Source organism: Rhopalosiphum padi, chromosome 3 (genome assembly GCF_020882245.1).
Source record: "Rhopalosiphum padi isolate XX-2018 chromosome 3, ASM2088224v1, whole genome shotgun sequence".
NCBI lineage: Eukaryota > Metazoa > Arthropoda > Insecta > Hemiptera > Aphididae > Rhopalosiphum > Rhopalosiphum padi.
The window spans coordinates 64641749-64651967 of NC_083599.1; the positions used below are offsets into that span (position 1 = coordinate 64641749).

General features: G+C 36.1%; 1 pseudogene; it reads left to right on the plus strand.

Moving 5' to 3' along the window:
- The first annotated feature begins 5523 nt into the window (after positions 1-5523).
- LOC132925343 (uncharacterized) lies at positions 5524-6120 on the plus strand (annotated as a pseudogene).
- Positions 6121-10219: the final 4099 nt, after the last annotated feature.

Consider the following 10219-nt stretch of genomic DNA (forward strand, 5'->3'; position numbering starts at 1 on the left):
ATATTCATCAAAACTGATATGAAATATAATATTTTCTGTGAATCCATTAATCCACTAACACAACCAGATGGTTTTCTATGCAAATCGTCTGTAAACGGACTAAAATTAAACACATACACTACTGATGCATATCGCAAAGTTGTAAAGTTTCTGAAAGAAAAAAAAGCAAATTTTCACACATACCAAATCAGAGATGAAAAGTCTTACCGTGTAGTAATAAGACACTTTCATCACTCCACACCCGAAATGGGACATTTTGGCGTGGCCGTTATAGCGTAGTTGTTTTGGCATGAAGCCATTTTGGCGTTAGGCCGTTTTGGCGTAAAATACTTCTTTTTATTTTATCAAAATTTTTTATTATTATTTATACAATTTAAAATAATTCAGTCTATTAAAAAAATATAATTGAAAATTCATAGTTAAAAAACTTACTATTGTAAAGAAATATTATGTGCTACACCTCTTAAATATGTTAACATGTCTCGTGTATCTGATTCTTGAATTATTTTTAATAATCGTTTATCTGTGTCAATATATTTTTTAAGTTTTTAGGGGGAGATCTTCCTGATTCCGTGGTTTCAGCCGCACGTCGTTTTATTTGGTTAACTGCTACATTTCCTTCGATCTTCGATGCTTCAGAATCATGACTATGTTCGTTTATTGATTTTATTATCTCAATATCATCTACTGTTGTGTGTACCCGAGCTTTACACTCAGTTTTATTTCGGCAACGCCAAAAACGACGTTTTCCATCACTACTTAATGCATCAAATAAATACATAAAACCATTATTCACTAAAACATCTCGTTCCTTCGTGGATTCAATTAATTTTGACATTATAAATAAATATTAATTAATTAAATAATTATTAAAATTAAAATTAATAAGTATTGATTAATAAAACTCACTATTTGTATAAAATATTTTTGCTGTATCTAGCGAGCGATATTCAAGGACAAAAAAATGATAAACTTATCGCACGGCAGAAAAGAATCGATGAAGGTATACTATTATTAAACATACGTAGGTATCACTAAAAACGTAGATAATCAAGTCAATCGATAGTATAGGTACAATTTCGTCTGGTCAACTGGTTAATTTTTATTTTTATAAACGTCCATAGGGCTCAAGTACAGCATAGTAATACAAACTTATCATTAAATTATTAAATTCCAACAATAAAATAAATATTATTAAAAAATAAAAATATATATACTTATAATAGTAAAATAGAAATATTAGTAAATTAGTAGTTAATTAGTAAATTAATTAATATAATAATCTGAAACATTTACGCCGAAACGGCCTAACGCCAAAATGGCTTCATGCCAAAACGGCTACGCCATAACAGCCACGTCAAAACGGCCACGCCAAAATGTCCTAGATCCCTCCACACCCATTGAAACGATAAAAGAAGAACTTAAATGCAAATGCTTTACTACCTGAAACATCACTAATGTCTTACATAGTCAAACAAAAATACCTCTGCCTCTTTTTTTTGTCGACCTAGAGCCCTCACCAATAAACAAAGATATTTTTGGAATAGACTCACTCTACCACACCAAAATAAAAATTGAGGAACCTCGACCGAGACGAAACCTTGTTCAATGTACACGTTGCCAGTCCTATGGCCACACTCAAGCGTATTGCAATCATATGCCTAGATGTGTGAAATGCGGTGATAACCACCTATCGAGTGAATGTAATAAAAGTAATGACACTCCTGCAACCTGCGCTCTTTGCAACCTGCCACACCCAGCCAACTATAGAGGTTATCAAGTTCATAAGGACATCCAAAAATTTCACCGAACCACCAAGTCCAAAACCACTTCTCAGGCTCAAAACTCCAAACCAAACTTCTTCTCAACATCAAACTCTTCAAGAGATGCAGCTCACCAGTCCGCGCCAAATCAGCTCAACAGTAACGCCAAACCAACCTACGCCCATGCAACCTCCAGGAAAAATACCACCACAGATTCAGATACTCATGATTCAACAGACTTAAAATCTCCAAACCTCACATCCTTCCTTAACGAATTTAAATTACTATTAGCCCCTCTCATTTCTCTTCTTACATCACTAATCAACAAAATGTTCAGTCATAATGATTAACAACGCAACAAATATTATTCTCTGGAACGCAAATGGTCTAAACCAGCATAAACACGAGCTACATCACTTCCTAATAAAACACAGTATCCACATAGCACTTATCACTGAAACCCATCTTACTAAAGCACTACAACTAAAACTTCCTGAGTATTCAATTTATCGTGCTGATCACCCAGATGGCTCGGCTCACGTAGGCTCAGCCATAATCATTTTGGAAAAATTCTCCACAAAACTCTCACCGATCGCACTTGGTCACAAATCTCTTCCATCGGGCCGACATACTGGCCTACCCACACCAACAGGCACCCAGATATCCTAGACTTCTTCATACACTCGACCCCTAGCAACTTGTCTCTCTCTATATTTAATATCACTGACCTTTCCTCTGACCATTCTCCGGTAAAACTAGTTATTGACGGTGGAATAAATCAAGCTCCAAAACGACCTTCACTAACTACAGGCCCAATCAACTGGGCCCAGTACAAAAACTACTTACAAATAAATATAAAATTAGGCATACCTCTTAAAACGGCGCAAGATCTTGATCAAGCCTCATCAGCTTTTGTTGAAATGATCAAACAGGCCTGCCACTCAAAAAACAATAACTCTACAGTATCACCCACTATTTTGGACAAATACCCTCTCCCGGACCATATCAAAGCACTTATTAGGCAAAAAAGAAAAGCTCGCGCCAAATGGCAAATTAAAGGCTACCCTAATGACAAGTGGACTTTTAATAACCTAATAAACAAACTTAAAAGACAACTTCAAAATCACAAAAATCAAACTTACGATACTTTCATTTCTAACTTAGATCCATCAAATGGATCGCTTTAGAAAGCTACTAAAAGAATCCTCAACCACATTGAACCCACCCCTCCACTCCGCCACCCCGGCAATTCAAAAATCATGGACGACGCTGAAAAAGCCCATGTCTTTGTTGAGCACCTGGCTACAGTATTCATGATACCCAAACAAGTCCACAGCACTCCTCCAGAGTGCATGACTTTCTAGACAGCCCACTACCACGTTCAATGCCAGCAAACTCCACTACCCCAAATGAAGTATTAACCCATATAAAACGCTTAAAAAACGGGAAAGCACCTGGCTACGACCTCATTACAGCACCATTCTTAAAACAGCTACCGCATGATTAATAGTTCTATTATTATATATATTTAACTCTCTATTTCGCCTTTCCTACATGCCACCCATCTGGAAACATGCCCAAATAATACTTATTCACAAACCAGGCAAACCTCCTGAAACTCCTTCCTCCTACCATCCTATAAGCCTCCTTCCAGTTCTAGGGAAACTATTTGAAAAACTACTTCTGAAAAGAATTTTAAAAATTGTCACAGACAACAAAATTATCCCTGACTTTCAATTTGGTTTCAAAAAAATCACTCCACGGTCCATCAGCTGCACAGAGTCGTTGACCACATATCGCTAGCACTTGAGAGCAAACAAGTTTGCATTGGAATCTTCCTCGATATTGCATAGGCTTTTGACCGTGTTTGGCATCCAGGCCTTCTTTTCAAACTTAAATCCTTCTTACCCGCTCCGTACTACCTACTAATAAAATCTTACCTAAACCAAAGAACATTCGTCACAAAAATCAACAGTGTCCTTTCCCAACCTCAAATAGCGACAGCAGGCAGCGATATAGCCCCTTTCCACTTCAATGTTTTTACCAGTGATTTACCTTTAAATCCAAACACTCTACTAGGTACATTTGCGGACGACACAGCTATTCTCGCTATCGACAACGATCCTATCCAAGCCACTCAAAAACTCCAAAACCACTTATCTGAGCTAAACATTTGGTTTCACAACTGGAAAATCAACGTAAACCCAGCTAAATCCCCTTAAGTCACCTTCACCCTACGCTCCTTGGAATGCCCTGCAACGTTTATCGATAATACACCGTTTATTTTTTTATAAAAAGTGTTTCACCAGTTTCGACGATCAACCTTTGAAGTATAAATTACACGGCGAGGAGGCGCTCGCGCAGCATCGTCTGGTATGCAGTACGCACAAACCAATCTTACCCGTAATGCCGGCAGAGGGGACAACGCTCGAGTTCGACGCGCTACGCAAAACACAACGCTTACCGTTCGTTTTGTACGCCGATTTCGAGGCCTTCCTGCCGAAAACAACGCAGCACTACGGGGTGAATACCTCCGCGCTGCACTCGCATCACCCGATGAGTTACGGATTTTTGGTAGTAGTTGCGGACGGTGTACCGGCGGAGCTGCTCGAACAGTTTGGTATCGCGCGGACTCCGACTGTTTATCGCGGTTCCGAGTCCGCCGACGATGTGGCCAAACGATTTGTGCTGGCCGTCACCGACGTGGCCGACAGAATATGTAAATTGCTCAAGACGACCAACGTGCCGATAGTAATGTCTGTTGAGGATGTGCGTGTGCATGGAGTCAAGACCGCATGCGACTTGTGTGCGAAAACGTTTACCACGAGTAACCACAAGGTCGCACATCACGATCACCTGTCAGGTCGTTTTCTTAAAACTGTGTAACGCGTGCAACCTCGCATTACGAACGCCGAAATTCGTTCCGTGCTTTTTACACAATCTGTCGAATTACGACGCGCATTTCATTGTGACCGAGTTGGGATATGATACCAACACGATATCGGTGATACCTAATAGCGAGGAAAAGTATATTTCGTTTTCGAAATATATCAACAACGAGTTCGCAATTAGGTTTATCGATACGTGTCGGTTCATGGCGTCGAGTTTGGCCGACTTGGCGCGGAACCTTACGACCGCAGACTTTTGCAAGTTTCACGAAGTCGCAAAAGTGTTCACCCCGACGGAGATGCCACTGGTGACGCGCAAAGGTGGTTTCCCGTATGAGTACACGGATTCCTACGCGAAATTACGCGAGACGACGCTACCTGCAAAGAAGGAGTTCTACAGTGCGTTGACCGAGACGCACGTGAGCGATATCGATTACGAACATGCGACCATGGTATGGAACCGCTTTGGTTGCTGGACTCTCGGCGATTACAGCGATTTATACCTCGAAATCGACGTACTGCTCAGCGCCGACGTGTTTGAAAATTTCCGCGACATATGCATGTCGACGTACCAGCTGGACCCCGCGTATACACGGCGCCCGGGTTCAGTTTCGACTGTATGCTGAAATTCACGTCGGTCAAATTAGAACTCTTCACCGATTACGAGCAAATATTATTTTTCGAGCTTGGAATCCGAGGTGGGTTTGTACAGGCGAGCGGGCGTCACGCCAAGGCCAACAACCCGAAAACGCCCGGATACAAAGCCGACGAACCGAATACGTGGCTCGTATATCAAGATTGTAATTATATATAATAATAATAATAATAGTAATATATGATCGTTAATTAATTTTTTCTCGAAAGGCAATAACCTTTACGGATGGGCCATGAGCGGATATATGCCGTACGGTGGTTTTTCGTGGTACGTGGGGAATCTGGACGTTACGTTAGCTCAGCTCGAGTGGATGTCGGATACGGATGACGTAGTCAGAGAGTAGAGAGTCTACGAAGTTGACATTTCGTACCCGCGTCATCTGCACGACAAACACACCGATATGAAGTTCTTACCGCACGCTAGTATTCCGAGCGGCTCTGCCGTCCGAAAGTTGATGGCCACGTTCGAGCGGAAGGTATACTACGTCGTGCATTATTCGAATCTAAAACAAGCCATCGCCAACGGGCTGATCGTCGATAAGGTAATATTTATTATAATATATATATATATATAAAGACTATACATTACGGTTTTATTACAAAATAAAAAAAATATATATATTTATGTGTTCCAGGTGCACAGAGTATTAGAATTTAGGCAATCCCCGTGGTTGGCACCATACATCGCGTTGAATACGGAGATGCGTAAACGAGCGGCAAATGAGTTTGAAGAAAAATTTTTTAAAGATCAAAATAATAGCGTTTTCGGTAACTATTATTATCTGTTTTCATGTCATGGATTAACGCTTACATAGGTAAAACAATGGAGAATGTCCGCAATCGTTTCGAGATGGAGCTCGTTTCATGCCCCCAGAGGATGCGAAAACTTATTAACCGCCCAACGTTTACGCAGTGTACCACTTATAGTGAAAATCTCGCAGCAGTGTCTATGCACAACAAAGTGATTAATTTCTGTAAACCAATTTACATTGGGTTTGCAGTCCTTGAGCGGAGTAAGACACTGATGTATGATTATCATTTATCACTATAACGTCATGAAACGTCATTATGGTGACAAGATTGCTCTGCTGTACACCGACACCGGTACGTATATACCTCCATACTTAATATGAAAAATAATTTTTATTATTATTATTATTATACTTAACAGATTCCCTCTTGTATTGTGTGTCAACGGACGACTTTTACAGCGACTTAGCGGACAACCCGAACTTGATGAGTCGTACGGATACCTCTAATCTACCGCCGGATCATGCGTGTTACACGTTGACGTGTAAGAGAATTCTGGGTTGTTTAAAGACGAAACCGGAAGGCGCACAATGTACGAGTTTGTGGCGTTACGTGCTAAATCTTACGCGTATGACATCGAGAACGCGACCACCATACGAGCAAAGGGGATTAGAGGCCACGTGATACGCAATCACCTAACGTTCGACGACCATAAGCGATGTTTGTTCGCCGACGACGATGACGACGACGACGACGACGAAAATGAATCCGATGAACGCGATGACGAGTTCAACGCACGCACGAGCAAGCTGATAGCATCGTCTTGTGCGCAACAAGTCATCGCACGCTTGCATACAGCAGCAACAACAACAACAGCAGCATCGGCGACAACGTCGTTAACATCTTCCCCGCCTCCACCACCAATGACACAGTGGTCTTATGAGCCATATACCCCGTATAGAGAGAACGTCTCGATTCGATCATTTTAACATCAAATCAAAACAATTAAAACAATAAAATTTACTTTAAACAGATCGGATGATAAACGTCACGTTCTACCCGATCGTGTGCATACACTTGCACACGGTCATTATAAAATTATATAAATTGTTATTGTTATCATTATTGTTTTTTGTGTATGTACATATGGTTTATTAAAATATATTTAATACTCGTATAATAATATAATTTTCTACTTTTTTTATATAATTGATAAGATTTATCATAGATTTCAAAAAAAAATACTATCATTATTTTATATTTTTTAAAGAGGTGGAACGTTAACTGATAATATTTACTAAAATTCTCCCACTCTCCATAATGAGCTAAAAAAATATTTATTAAAAATCGACTCGTAAGCGAGCGTATACAGTCATTCCTTTCATAGTCTCTATAGTCACCCTTATCCTGCAATAGGTACTTACATTCACGGACGTTCAACGCATATCTGAAAATAAATAAGTCGGATTCATCAGCATGTTCATTTTTCGACAGTCCTGCTAGATTACACTCACCTTCAGTAAGTCTAAAATATTTTAAAATATTTTTTCCTTTTTATAAATTATGCTTAATTTTATATTAGATTTCACCACCATTATTTCCCGAATCATATAACTACGAACACTATAAACTCAATATTAATAATGTTACCGATGACAGAGACATGACATTAGATTTCGATCCAAATAAGCCTTTTCCATGGCACTCACCTCATTAAGATGAAACACATGTGCCCGATTATGGGATACTAAGTCCTTACTCAAGTAAGCCGCATGATATATATATATATAAATTAAAATTTTTAAAATTATATTTTTTTTTCTAGATGTATTTTCTAGATGATGCACAGTCTTTCCATTGGTCAAATGATCCATGGTGCGATGACGAATTGCATTGGAAAAAAAAAATTTTACAGAGATTTCTGTAAAAATACTGTACTTACTCTTTAAAAAATATACAATGTTATAATTATAATAATAATAAATCATACTCTGCATAAATATTAAATAAAATGTTTTTTTTTATTATTATTTTAAACAGTATTACCTAAACCTATAAGCATATTATTATTATTGAACATAAAAAAAAAAAATTACAAAAATATTTAAAAAAGCAAAAAAACTGATATTATATTGAATATAAAAAAATATAAATAAAGAACGAATCCGTTATACAAATTTTATAACAAATTTGTTCCTATTTTTTCCCTTAAAAATTAAATTAATTGGAGGCGCTTCTCCCAAATTATAACTTGTAACCTCTTCAGAGGTGATGTTTATGGATTTAGGCAAGAATACATTTATAGTGCCCCCCATTACCGAATCGTCCAGTGTGCAGGATGCTACCATCCCAAAGGCGCTTTCCATTTTTCTCATTCTTTTTATTGGATATTCAATATCGACGACTAAATGCGACAACGTCCAATAGTCAGTCGATTTTTCGTCAGCAGGTGCCTTTACAATTAAAATCCCATCGTCTTGCCGAATGCTCATTGAATTTCTGACTTCGAGTGCAATTTTGTGATCTTTCATCATTTTCCCAACTTATCTCGATAAGAAACATTCTTTAAAAAAATAATTTAATTATAATTTTGTTCACCTGATGGGTTATGTAAAATCACTCACTTTTTTCGATTTTTTTCCATTATTTTTTTTCTCACAGACCCTCTTTTGACTACCCGGTTTTGTTCCAGCTTTTCTATCTTGCGCTTCTATCATATCCACCTATAACAATATTTAAGCGATTAGTTAATGTTTTTTAGTTTATACACAGTTTTAATTAAATGTTTAATAATTTTAACATTTAAAAAAGTAATAGTAACGTTATATTTATCTTTACCAACTATGGCTTAATATTTGATTCTATTTAAATATAAAATAATATATCTATATAAATATATAGACATATTTTTTTTTATACTTACATCGCTTACAGCAAAGGATTCTTCATCATCACTCCTAAATGAATTGACCGACATTATTTTATTTTTTTGAAAAGTATTTTAATTTAATAAAAAAATAGAAAACTATTTGTATAAAAACATGGACTCGCTGTAGACTCGTTGAAGTAGACTGAAAATGTAAAATATAAAATTATTTATAATGAATCTAAAATTTATTTTAAAAAAAATAAATAAATAGTTGAATATAATACCAACTTTTATCATAATAACGCTACAGTAATGTAGCCTATATTATACGTCAGGTAACATTTTATTTAAAACAAAATAAACGATAATAATATGATAAAATTCAATATTTTCGTTCTTAAACTGTGATATGAATTTGGTTTTTTATTATTATTATTAAGGATAAAAGAAATATCGATAATATTATAACCATTAAAAGAATATTAAAAATGATCTAATACAAGTTTTTTTTATTTTTTTAAATTGTTTTCTATCTATCTATTTTATTTAAATATTGTCTATTAATGAAATAAATTAAACATTTTTTTTTTAACCATTTTTTATTACTAGTAATAGTTCTAATCTATACATAACAATAAAAAAAAAATATTTAAATAAATATTATATATTATGTTTATATTTAATATAAATACTTATAAATTAAAGAATAATACAATGGAATCTCAAATCGAATATGTCAACACATTAATCGAGGAAAAATTAAATCAAAGACAGCAAAATGATGAATTTAGTGTTTGTTGACAATGGCCACAGTTTCCGAGGCTTAATTCAATCAAAAAAAAAAAATTTTATAAAAAAAGTACATAATGTTGTATCATTTAAAATTTATATTTTTTAATATTTGGAAAAATGAGTGCGCTAGTTTAACGTTGCGCTAGCACCGCCGAAGAAAATGATGATTTTGAAAGGTTCGGGGGGGGGGGGTGCACAAATGTTTAAATGTAGATTACAAATATGTACAAATGGAATAACAATCGTTGGTAGAATTTATTTTATGATTTTCGTATATGGTGGTGCTAATGTAACGCAGCTTAAAAATTCCCGTGTTTTTGTTACTTTTTTAGGGGTTTTTCTGACACTTTTGAAAACTACGAAAATTATTTTCTTTTGACGCACCAAAGTACCAACTAGATGAACTAAGTATTAAAAATTTAAGCATTAGTTAAAAAAATAAATAGAATATACTGAAAAACTATTTAGCAAATGTTAATGATATCGACAAATTTTGTTAAAAT